This window comes from Blastomyces gilchristii (assembly GCF_000003855.2).
Source record: "Blastomyces gilchristii SLH14081 genomic scaffold supercont1.8, whole genome shotgun sequence".
In the NCBI taxonomy this organism is placed as follows: domain Eukaryota; kingdom Fungi; phylum Ascomycota; class Eurotiomycetes; order Onygenales; family Ajellomycetaceae; genus Blastomyces; species Blastomyces gilchristii.
In genome coordinates, this window is record NW_003101675.1 from 612,554 (window position 1) to 626,727 (window position 14,174).

Here is a 14,174-nt window from a genome sequence, read left to right on the forward strand (position 1 = left end):
TAGAAGTATATATATTATCAGAGATCACTGTGCAGAATAAGAATCTGAGTATGAAATATATCAAGCTGAGAGATCTGTTGAAGTTATCAAGCTTTAATAGCAACTGAAAAAATAATGCTGTAATCAGCTGACTAAGTCAGATACAATTATATTATTAGATTGAATATGAACTCACAGACAGACAGTTAACAGAATTTCAATAAGTCTTAAGATCTGCTGTGTTTCTACACAGCAAAGTAAAGTCATTATAAATAACTGATAAAAAGATGAATCTTACAGATCTGAAGTGATATTCATTTTTATAAATATAAATATGTTTCTCAAATGAATCTTGCACAACTTTGAGAAAGTGAATATATAAGACAAGTATTATAAATACTTCACTGAGTATAGATAAGTAAGTGATCTTATATTATACTTTATACACTTCAGTTTATACTATCTCACATTGAATGAAGAGCTTTCAATATCTTTCTATTTACAGATCTTCATTCATGATCTTATATCTGAGTTAAGAGTAGAATGAAAATACTTAATCTTATAATCAGATATAGTGAAAGAAGCATACAACATTCTCATTGAAGAGAAATAAGTAAGTCAATTATAATAGAAAATACTGTAATTGAGTATACTCTAATGAAGAATGAGTAATCAGACTTCTATAACATAAGTCATATACTTAAATATAATGAATCTAGATCTGAATGCCATTGCTAAAGCACTGAATTTCTCAAAAAAGAGATTCTCTGAGTGAAAATCTTGATATTATAAGCATTAAGCTTGCTTCAACTGCAGATATCAATATCATGATATAAAAGATTACACATAGTATATACAGTCAAGAGAAGTAAGAGAGTTAAAAAACTAGCAGAATCAGTGAGCTCAGAGACACTTACTGATATTCTATAAAAAGTCTTCAAAGTGAAAGAGATACTTGTGTTAGAAGATTCTCTGAATTCTGTGAATACTAAGAGAAAGCAGGCTTCTGACTGAGATGTGAGTAAGAATGAAGTGAACACTCATCTCAATCCCTTGAGACCTGAAATATTAATGTATAAGAGATACTTAAGTAAGAATCAAGAGATGGCTGTAAAAGTGTTAGCAGATACAGAAGCTTCTATATAATATATTGATAATTATATAATCTGATGACTAAAAGAGGTCTGCTGAGTGAAGAATTCTCAATGTATAAGATTATCTGATAACTGATATTTGATATCACTTACAAAAGTAAGAGTTCTCTTGTGGCCCTGTGGCGTAGTGGTTAACTACGCTATCATGAAGCCTCAATTAGCAGCCTTCCTCTCAAGGAATAAATGCTAAGAGAGGGCAGGTTCAAACTCTGTAAGAGTTATCTTAATCACAGCTTTCACTATTAAGTCATAAAACAGTATCAGAGGCCCTCGGATGCACTATAGTGAATCATCATCAAGCTTAAGATATTCATCTCAGAGGTTCCCGGGTGCTAATTCTCACTGATCTTAGAATTAACAGTCTCTCAGGCACTTCAAGTTAGATCAGTACTAGAGTGATTGAGATCTAGAGTGTCTGCAGAATAGTGAATCATTATCAAGCTTAACTGATCAGATCTCATTCTCTTCACTCTAGACACTCACTTCTGAGAAATGAGATTTAAAAACTATTCAATTAGAACACTCTGGGCCTAGCAAGGACCTAGATGAGATGAGGCCTAGACACTCTTAATAGATGATTAGTATAAGCAAGACTGTGACAGTCAATTGATAGACTGAAATGCTGAGATTGACAGCTGAAAGATTAGAGACTTAACTAGAATTGAGTAGCTCTGATGTTATTCTTAGTGAGAATCTCACTTATGAGTAAGCTAGTTACAGGAGCTAGCTGGGCGGTGACTCTTTAGAGAGAATGATAACTTCTGAAGCAGGCCTGAGAGAACAGAGGTAGTGATCAGTTATATAGAGTGTTAAAAAGATATATATAGCTTAAGATATAAACTGCAGAGATCTTGTTCTATAGCTCTCTTTACTTTATCTTTTTCTTTCAATTTCTTTCTATCTATCTATTTAATATATCTATCTTTAAGACTGTGTTCTCTTTCTCTTTTCCTTTATCATGATATTGTCAAATGATTTCAAAGTATCAGAAGATGTTAAAACACTGTAATTTATAAACAGTTTTTGTATTCTGAGCTGGAATTTTCTGATTTTATATATCTGAAATTGATGAATGTATAATAGTTAACTTTACAGATATAGAAAAAACTCTGAGAACTAAAAGTTCTCAGGTAGATGTTATAGTCTCTGACTGCATACATCTATAATTGAAGAAGAATAATAATAATAATAAGAGTTCTCTTGTACTTTAAAGAATAATCTTGCTATATTTGAGTATGAGAGATGCAGAATGTGAAATACAATCTTATTCTTGAACTTAATTGATTTCAAAGATTCAATCTGCAGATTCAATGATGTACATGTCATATACAGTTGACTGATAGAAAGAAAATGATTCATATAATTCTATCAACTGATATGAGAAGAACATTTCATACCTCTGATATAGAAGAATTAAATCTGCTTACATATTAATAAGCAAAGAGAACAATTCATAAGACCTCATTTAAAAGCATTCTGTATGTCATATAGGACCTGAAAGTGGAGAAAATCAAGATAAAGAATATACAGAAGAATAAACATATGAAGAAGCTTCTGAAGAAGTATGAAAAGATCTTCTGAGCAGATCTTTCACTGAAATTGCTGCTGGAATAAGAATTCATATATGAGATTGACATGGGCGATGCAAAACCAGTCAATCAGAATGTATACTCTCTGTCACAAACACATCTTGAAGAACAGAAGTGTCAGATCACAGACCTTCTAGAATGTGATCTTATACAACTCTCATCAAGTACATGAGACTTTCCAGTTCTATTTATGAAAAAGACAGATAAGAAGTGATGAATGTATATTAATTATTAAGCACTTAACAAGCTTATAATCAAGAATAAATATTCATTATCATAGATTCAACAACAGTTGAATACAGTTGAAAATATCTGATATCTATCAAAGATTAATCTTCTCTCAGAATACTAATAGATTCATGTAGATGAACTGTCAGTTCTATGAACTACATTTAATATATAATAAGAGAAGTTCAAAATTTCTGACAATTTCATTCAGTCTGATAAATACATCTATCATCTTTCAAATGATGATGAATACAATTCTTTATAAACAGAATAAAATCTCATATCTCATATATCTTGATAACATTCTAGTCTTTTCAAACTTATACAATAAATATCTGAAGTATTTTGATGAAATGCTTACAACTCTGACAGAGCATAAGCTCTATATTAAATCAATCAAGTATGTGTTTGAAACAGAAGAGTTGAAGTTTATAGAATATGTAGTGAGTGATGACTGTATATACCTCATCTCAGAGAAATTGAATGTTATAGTAAATTGATCATGACTGAGAAATATATATCATGTACAACAGTTTCTTGAGTTAATCTCATATTATCAGAGATTTATCAATGATTTCATATGAATATCTGCATCACTCTCAGATCTCTTAAGAGAAATGAATACAAATCTGTGAAAGAAGAAGTTTCATTCAATTATCTGAAATACTGTGTATGAAGAGGCTTTTCTCACACTGAGAGAATATGTAATAATATCTTCAGTGCTTATTCAATCAGATTATGATAAATCTTTCTATATCAAGACAGACACATCTGAATGAGCTATTAGAGACACTCTTATACAGATAAGTAAGAACAGCAAGCTACATCTGATGATGTATAATGATAGAAAACTATCAGATGCTGAGCTCAATTACTCAGTGCATGAAAAGAAATTACTAGTGATCAAGCACACATAGATATTATGAGATAGATATATCAACAACAGGTATATAACAATGATGATCACAGATCAGGAAAGCCTCATCTATCTATAATCAATGATAAAACCTTTTAAACACTTAGTATGTTGAATCTCAGAGTTTTAAGCATACAATCTTCATATCAAATACTGAAAGAGATCAGACACTGTGATACCTGATACAATCAGTCACAGACCGGATTTCATAAGTAAGAATTCTGTAAACTAGATATAAGAAAAGTTCATGTTAAACACACTGAGAGAATGCAAGAAATCTGAATGAGTGAATATTATAATCTCTTACTTAGAGAATGACAAGATATTAAATGACAAGCATCTTGTGAGAGTAGTAGAAGAGATGCTTTTAAACTTCAAGCTGAGAAAATTGAAAAATGATGTTATGCTTTACTGCAATCTAGAATATGCAGAAGCTCTCTATCTAGAATCTTCATTTAGACATAACTTAATAACTTACATATATAAGAAATTCAGTCACTTAGAAAGTTCTGAACTCATGAGTATACTCAAATTAAGAGTATACTGATCAAGCATAGCTGAGGACATTCAGATATACACTCACAAGTGCCTGAATTATCAGATTGTGAAAGAATCTAAGAAAGAATTAGAAGATGAGAAAGTATAATATCAGATGAAGTGTATAATACAACTGTTCAAATAATGAGAAATGAACCTCATAGACATATTACTACAAACATCAAATGAAAATTGATGAATAATCACTGCTATTAATTACACTACTGACTGACCAGTCATGAAAGCAGTTTCAGAGATAATAGAGAAGATGATAGTGAAGTTTCTATATAATGAGATCTATGTTAATTATGAAATACAATGTGAGATTTGAACTGATAACAGTGCAAACCTCATGAGAGAAGCAGTGAGACATTTTGTGAGTCAGTTACAGACAAGACATTGTAGAACAATGCTATATTATTCACAGATGAACAGGAAGATGAAACACTTGAATAAAATCTTGAGCAATATGCTGATAAAATATCTAGTGAGTAAGTCTACAAGACTATGAAATGAATATCTCAGACAGATGCTATTGGCCACGCGGATTCAACAGTATGCAGTCTTCAAGCATTTATCATTCTACCTGTTGTATAAATTGCATCCGCACATCCCAGAGAATGCTGCAGAAAAGATGAGAGAGAGAACAGCAGTTGCAGATACAACAGTCACAGACACAACAGTCACAGATATAACAGTTACAGATACAGCAGGAACAGCAGTTACAGATACAGCAGTAGCAGTTGTGAATATAACAGTCACAGACACAGAACCAAGATTGAAAGAGATCAGCTATGCACATGTAAAAGTTAATAAGTTACTTCTGAACTGAGCAATTCAATTGAAAAGGATACAAGACTCACTAGTTAAGAAATCAAGTCTCAAGATGAGAATGTGAGGTCTTATATGTAATGAAAGCTCTGAGAAGTTTCAATCTAGATGATTTGAGTTATATAAAATACTCAAATCACATTCTCTGAGAATATATGCATTGAAAGAACCAGAGAGACAGGTCTTATATAACTTAATAAATGATTCATAACTTATGAAAGTAAAGATGCAAGATCTGAGTGAATTATAATTATTCACAGCACTCTCATCAGTGTTGAAGAAGAAGAGACTTATAATTGAAAAGTCTTATGAAGTAAGAGAAATCATAGATACTTACAAATCAGATAATCTCACTTATTTCAATCTTTTCACAATTATAAGAAAAGAATGAGAAGAAATGAAGAAATCAGATAAATATCACACTTCATTAAGTGATGAGACTGTAGCTGATTATATAATAACATACTGCAGACAGCAGACATAATACAGTAAAGAATAGTCTCAAAGCAGCAGACTTACATGTGAGTCAGATTGCAGAAGAAAAACAAATTCAGAGTCAGATTTGACTGTTTATATCAGTTTAATTGCAGAGATAACAGAGGATAAAGCATCTGAAACATTCACAGACATGTGAGATCAAGCTATCTCAATCTCTGAGAATGCTCAGAGATTGAGTGAGTTTAGTTTTAATGAGCTGTTCACTGTAGTAATCTAAGCGGGTGAAGAGAGACAGTATAATATATAAGATAGAATCACAAAAGATGAAAGCTGCTGAACCTAGTCACTGAATACTGTATTATATAGAGATTGTGTAAGAGTAGTGACTAGCAGATAAAGAAAAAGTGTAAGAAAAGAAAAGAGATAATGAATTAATTATCAATTATAAGAATCAGCTGTAAAAGATAAATGTTATTATATATATCTCATTTATTTTTATACATCACATGTTTAATCTATTTCTAACATCATATTATCTGAGAAACATCAAAAATAAAGAAAATCTCAAAACTCAAGATCTGTAAGAGATTCAAGAGCTGTAAGCTGCTCTTATAACAATGCTGTGTATATCTCTGATTTCTCTACTGCTCTGCATATGACATTAATGTCATTTATCACAAGATTGGCTGGAATGTCAATATAGAAATGTATATGTGTACACATAGAGAAATTGAAGAAGAGCATGAAACCTGCAGAATCAGAAGCCAGGACAGAGAAGACAGAGACAGAAGAAACAGAAGAGAGAGATACAGAATCAGATAAACAACAGTGAGAGTCACTCAGAGCTGAATACTTATGATCTGATATATGAACAACCTTCTCTGCAGAGAAGGAAGAGAAAGTGATAGAAGAAGTATGAGAGTGAGAGAGAGTAGTCTCAGCAGTGTTATCATCTTCAATTAAAATAATCTCTGAAACTGAAGTAACTAAGAACTATTATTAGTGTACAAACCTGTAAAAGCAGAGATAACAATTACTGAATAAACAGTCACTGATCTTAGAATTGTATATATAATTATAACACACACAAGACTTCTCAGAAAGAGAGAGAGAGATACAGAAAAATGCAGAAAGTAGAACACAGTGTGTGAACAGCTCATTTTCATGACAACATCTCAGACAAGGTGTACAAGTCTCACATCTATGAGTGTAAAAGAGTACAACATCTGCATTCTCATTTGTGAAAATACAGATATTCTTCACCTGCATCATGAAGTTGAATAATAAATGTCAAAGAATAGACTGATACAGATCAATTATTCTGAAGATATTTATCAGAGTGAATGTACCTGTAATATTGAATTTAACAGTCATAAAAAGTTTCTTGATATCTATGAATATCATGACTTCATACACAGTAAAACTCATAATGATTTTTTCTAAGAACAGAGAAATCAGTATCAGAAAGAAAAGATGAAAAGAAAAAGACTTACAATCTTAACACTGTTGAAGAGAGAAGTGATTTTCTAATATAAATGAATAATTATCTTATTATGAATATTTAAAATGAATATAATAATCAGTGTCTGTGACTGAGCTTCAGATAGTCATATCATACACAGTCTTCATACAATAAATTGTTCTAGAAGTTGATAAGAAAGACAGAAGTGTATATACTGAGAAACATGATTTATTAAGTCTATGCAACATCTTCTTGAAATGAGAAGAGCTGATAATAAAAGCAGAGACAGTAAAATCAGAGGGAGCAGAAGTAGCAGAAGTGAGAGTCATGAGAACAGGGGTAGCAGAAGCAGGAGAATCAGACACAGAAGTAAGTGTAGAAGATTAAGAGAAAGCAGCAGGGAAAGAAGCAGTAGAAGAGGTAGAGAGAAACACAGAAGACTCAGTCATATATAATATAAGTAATTTCTTCATTATCACATTTTTCAAGTTCTCAATCAATGATTCAATATTGAGTTCACTATCATCAGCAGACACAGATCTGTCAATATGTGAAGATTCTATGTGAATAAAAATAAATATATCAGCATCTGCATTTATATAAAATTGTGTCAGAAAACATGATCAGAAACTCACTAAGAAGAAAAATAGTCAAGAGTGTATAAGAAGATGAAGAAGATGTATTATTCATGATAATATATTCTGATAATTGTTAAAAGATAAACAAGTTCTGACTATATTTCATAATGCATTACACTTACTGCTAATGAACTGCCTGGTATGAGCACTACAGTGATACTTATTATAAGAACAGAGAATCATTGTCAGAAACATGTATAATGTAATAGACAGACAGATAGAAAGAGTTGAATAGAAGAAGAAATAGAAATCTTGAATAGTGATGACATTCAATGATGATAATGATGAAGAAGATGATTGAAGAATAAGAAAAGTTAGTGAATAAGAGATGTAATATAGTGAAAGTTTCTTTGTGAGAGTGTATACAGAACACTAGCTGAATCAGGAATAGGTGACAAGATCATGAACACTAGTGACATGCTAATCCGCATGAAGCTAGAGTGAATGTCATGGTCATGTGAGCGTGACTGAATCTGGTGAGAAAGGATGTGATTCGGAAGAATGTATAACTGTCAGATAATAACACAGCTGCTTCTGAACTTGCTTACAAGTGTAAAGAGGCCATAGTGGCCACTAATTAATTTAGTGTATGATATTATGATATATAAGAAGCTGGCGTACATCTGTAATCATATGCTGGCTTAAGCAACCTTTGAATCACAAAGTCTTAAATCAGGATATCTTGCAAAGAAACAAGCTAAACTCAAATCTCATTTTCAGAATCAGAAATGAAATTAATCAGCAGTTCTTTTCTCAGTTAATAACTGATATTGAAGTTCAAAAACCAGTTATAGCTTCAATTGAGTCATTCTTCTTTGAAAACTCTATCATTCTGACTACAATGTCTGAATTAAGTGCAGAGTTTCTTATTCAGAATAAGAATCTCTGAAAATCAGTAGTAGAATCTTTGTTAAATATAATAATTCTATCTGAGAGAGATAAAAAGTGAGACAAATTCATTCTTCATTATATTTCAGTTGAAATTTTTGACTGTGAAGAAGAAATGCTACTTCTCAAAAATGAATTAGAAGAATACAACTCTATTCAACTGAGAAAAGAGTCTGTATAACTAAATTCAATTGAGTTCAGACAAAGCAGAAGAAATGCCTCTGTTCTAGTATATACAAAGACACTTGAACAGTCAAAGATCTCTGAAGTAAGAGTAGCAGATTTGAAAATGAGAGTTCATGAATACAAAGACTCAAGAATGAATCTCAAGGCTTAAACACAGTGTTCAAACTGTCAAAGATATGAACACTGTGCAATCTTCTGTTTTAGAGACTCAAAATGTGCATTCTGTGCCAGAGATCACAAAACTAGTAAGCATAAATGTGAAACATACTTAAAAAGAGATGAAATATGTTAATACACTCTGCTCAAATGCTCTAATTGCAAAGAAAAACATGCATCTAGATCAAAAGAATGTATATTTGATTCAAGAACTCAAAAGAACTGGAGAAAAGATGAAGCTCAAAACAAATCTAGAACTGAAGAGAATAGTCAAGTCAGTAAACTCATAACTGCAAGCTTAAAAAGAAGAAACTCTCAACTATCTAAATCTTCAAACTTCAATTCTTCTTAGCTAAATGTAAACAGAATTTGAATTCTCAAACTTCTGTTAAGATTAGAGAATTGAGAAATGACTCTGATAATAAACTAGATATAATATAAGCAGTTAAGATTCTCACTTTTCAGAATAGTTATAATCTACTATCTGATGATAGTGATTAAATTCTACTCTACTCTCTTTTATTATGAATATACAATAAAAACAATAAAAAAAGTTTAAAAACTCTTCAAAAATCACATTTATTCAAAATAATGTGAATAGAAACTCAAATTGTATTTATTCTTGTCTTTAAATTACATTTGAATAAAAAGTTGATTTTATACTGCTTCAGAAGCTGAATTTTGATGCTGAGCAAATATATATCATTTCTCATTCAAGCTACTACTGCTTTATATCTCAAAAGTCTGAGATAAAGTCAAGAGTAGTGATCTATGAAAGAAAGAGATTAAGATATTAATTTAATCTAAGATTTGATATTATGTCTGACCCTGATATTCTGATGAGTGATATTATAGATAAAGAGAATGAGTTTAATACTCTACAGCTTATAAATATCTATAATAAAAAGTCATTGAAGAAAAATAATAATATCTGAACAATTAATAGAGAATTTCTAAACATAACTTTATCAAGAAACTCTATAATTGTAGAAGATTTCAATGCACATCATCTCTGATGAAATTCAGAATATAAAAGAGCAGTAAGAGCTGATAATCTGATTGAATGAATCTTTAAGCATTCAATAGATTTAGTTAACAAGTCTGATCAACAAACATTCTTTAGAAAAGATATGAAACAGAAATCTATTATAGATCTAATCTTCATATCATAAAATCTAATGAAAAAAAGACTTGTAAACTGATTTATTAATTTAAATGAGACATCAGAATCAGATCATGAGATTATTCAATTTAATATTGAACTGAGTGAGAAATAAATAAGTGAAAATTCTCTTCTCTCTAATCAGTTTAACTTTGAAAAAGCTGACTGAAAGGCAGTTGAAGAAAGCATAAAACTGTTAAAATCTGAAAGACAGAGTGAGCTATATTGAAATCCTGGTCAAGATATCTCAAATGAAATGCTTGAGAATAGAGTGAAGCTCATTACATCTATTATTCTAGTAAGTGTTAAAGATAATATTTCAAAGAGAAAGTCTTCTGAGTATTCAAAACCTTGATAAAATAAGAATATCACATCTAAAAGGAAACAATTGACTACTGCTAGAATATATTGAAAGAATGATATAATTTCTGATAAAGAGTTCAAAGCTGTCAGAAATGAATATTTTTCAGATATTAAAAGAGCTAAAACAGACTGCTGGAATAAATTTCTTAAAGAAGTATAAGAAAAGGAAGTTTTTAAAGCTTTTAACTATACTAAAACAAGAAGTGTAGCAAAACTTTCAATCTTAGAATATGAGTTTCAGAATGAATCATATACAGCAAACTCTTTTAAGAAAAAATATCAAGCTTTTATAAGAACTCTCTTTCAAAACTCATCAGATTCAGATTCAGAGAAAGAGAATATATCACTTCTCAACTATATTGATGAAAATGACTGGGAATAGCCTGATCTTACTCTAGATGAATTAGAGTCAGCTATCTTCTCAAGTTCAGTTAAAACTGCTGCAGAGCCTGATTTAATTAATCACTTAATTATTCAAAATACATACTTCTATATAAAGAATGAATATTTTGAGCTCTTTTTCAATCTCTTGAAAAATGAATATCATTCTAAATGCTGGAGAGAAGTCACTGAAGTGATTCTTATAAAATATAATAGAAAAACTTCAATTCTCAAGTTATATAGAGTAATATCTCTATTGAACTGTCTAGAAAAGATTTTAGAAAAGATAATAGCTACTTAACTATCTTTTATAAGCTCTATCAGTAATTTTCTTTTATTCAGTGAATAAATAAGAGATAGAAAACAGTGTTCTGCAATTAACACTGTTCTCTCAGTTATTCATTATATTCAAATAGCAAAGTATGAAGATCTGATCTCAACTGCAGTTTTTATTGATATAAAAGAAGCATTTAATCATGTTTCAAAGTCAAAGTTAATTCAGACTTTGAAGATGTTAAAACTGACACTTTCTTTAATAAAATGAGTTAACTATTTTATATCTAAAAGAATTATATAACTTTTTTTTGATGAAATGAAACAAGATAAGACTGAGATAAAAATAGAAGTACTGTAAGAATCTTCAATCTCACTCATTTTATTTGCAATATACACTGTATATCTATTCAAGAATAGTAATATGAGAATAGTGTGATCTCTGAGTTATATGAATGATATTGATCTAGTCTACAGCTTCAAAACTATCAAAGAGAATTTGAAAGTGATTGAAGAAGCTGCAAAGGAAATCTTTGTTAGAGCAGATATCAATCAAATTCAATTTAATATAAATAAAACTGAGTTAATTCATTTCTTTTCTAGATTCAATGAGAAAGAACTATCTCTAACTCTTTTAAATAGAGAGATTAAACTCAGTGTATATATCAAATGATTAGAAGTATGATTAAACTCTAAGTTGAATTTTAAATATCATATTCAATAAAGAACTGTCAAGGCAGAAAGACTATTGAATAACATAATCAGACTATTAAATACAGAGAGAGGTCTATTCTTCCAGACTATGAGACAGTTATATATAGCCTGTATTATATCAGTAGCTGATTATGAAGTTCAAGTTTGATAAAATAATCAAGAGAATTTCACTGAACACTTTCAAAGTCTGTAAAACATAGCCTTGAGAAGAATTCTGAGAGTATTCAAATCATCTTCTATTAAAGCAATGAAAATTGAAGCTTCAATTCCTTCTTCTGCTATTCAATTTGAAAAGGCCTGTATGAACTATGCTCTGAGAGTTATAAAGATGAACTTAAATCATATAATCAGAGAAAGAGTCTCTTCTTCATTTCTATCAATTAACTCTGGAAATGAACTGAATTGAAATAGATTTCTTGATTGAAATGAAAATAATTCTTCAAAGAAAATGCCTTCTCAACTGTACAGACTATGCTCTCTGATTAAAAATCAATTTTCTTCTTTAAATGTTGAAAAAGTTGATCATGAGAAGTTATCTCTCTGAAGAGAAAAGCTTGAATCTCTTATAGACTTATAAATAAGTGAACTATCTAAAGAGAAAGAGTATAAACAGCATTTGAAGAGAATTTCTACAATCAATATAAAAGACTCTATTCTGATTTATTCAGATGACTCAAAAAATGAGAATTTAAATAGATTAGATACAGACATTGCTTATACTGAAGATAATATCAATTTTATCTCAGATTTCTGAAATTTAGGCTGTGAATCTGAAGTCTTTGATGCTGAACTATTTGTAATAGTGAAAGCTTTCAAACTCATTGAAATAAAATCTTATAAAAGAGGAAATAGTTTGAAAGAGACATGAATATTCTCTGATAGTCAAGCTGCTTTAAAAAGACTTAGAAATAGTCAGATTTATGATGATCAAATGAATCTTGAACTGATCTTAAACTCTGTTTTAAAAATTCAAAAGAGAAGAATATCAAAGATGATAATTCATCTGCACTGAGTTCCTGCTCATATGAATATTCATGGCAATGAATTAGCTGATTCAGCTGTAAAAAAGAGTGCAGAATTAAGCAGATCTATTCAAAAAATTATGTTCTGATCTTTTATAAAGAGAAAAATAAAAGAATCTTGTTTAGACAAGTGAAATGAAAGATGGCAGAAACAAAAGAAGAGTATATATTATTCAAGATTTGAAACAAAACCCAAGTGAAAATCTTGTTCAATTAAATATAAAAAGAAAATATTCTCATCTATAATACAGCTGAAACTAGGACATGGCTATTTCAAATCTTATATACAAAGATTTGATGATAGATTTGACTCAATAGAATGCTCATTCTGCAATGCAAATGAGAATTCTGAGTATATTGTAATACACTGTGCATTATACAGTAGTCTCAGAGCCAGATTGAAAGAGAAGTATGATCTAAATCAATTAAATATGAGATTTTTATTCTCAACTGAGACAGGAATTAAATACTTAATAGACTTTCTATGAGAAACTCAAGCAGCTACAAGAAACTGGCTAAATTCAGAAATATCTGAATATGAAGAGCAGGAAATTGATCAGATATAGTCTGTTAAAACAGCTATATACTATCTTTTAATAATTTGTTTTATTACAGTGTCTCTTTACTTTATCTTATTCTTTCAATTCCTTTCTATCTATCTATTTAATATGTCTATCTTTAAGACTGTGTTCTCTTTTCCTTTGTCATGATATTATCAAATGATTTCAAAGTATCAGAAGATGTTAAAATACTGTAATTTATAAAGAGTTTTTATATTCTGAGCTGAAATTTTCTGATTTTACATATCTGAAATTGATAAATGTATAATAGTTAACTTTACAGATATAGGAAAAACCCTGAGAACTAAAAGTTCTCAGGTAGATGTCATAGTCTCTGACTGCATACATCTATAATTGAAGAATAATAATAATAATAATAGATATCTGTCTTTAATCTGATTAAGAGTAAGAAATCAAAGTGAAACAGTATTACTGTGTCTATAAATATCTGTTTTAATCTTATAAAGACTCTGTAAGCTTCTGAGATAAGAAAGTTCTTACAGCTCTTTCTTCTCAATAATCTTTTTATTCTCTATTTATAGAATGACTTCTTCTTATTTTCATTCTTCAGTATGTCTGTAAGAGCTAAGAAGATTCTCATAAATATAAGAATAAATCATCTATAGAAATTCACAAAGCTCAGAAAGATCTGAATCTCATGAATACTAGTTAACTTCAGTCATAATAGAATAGTCTC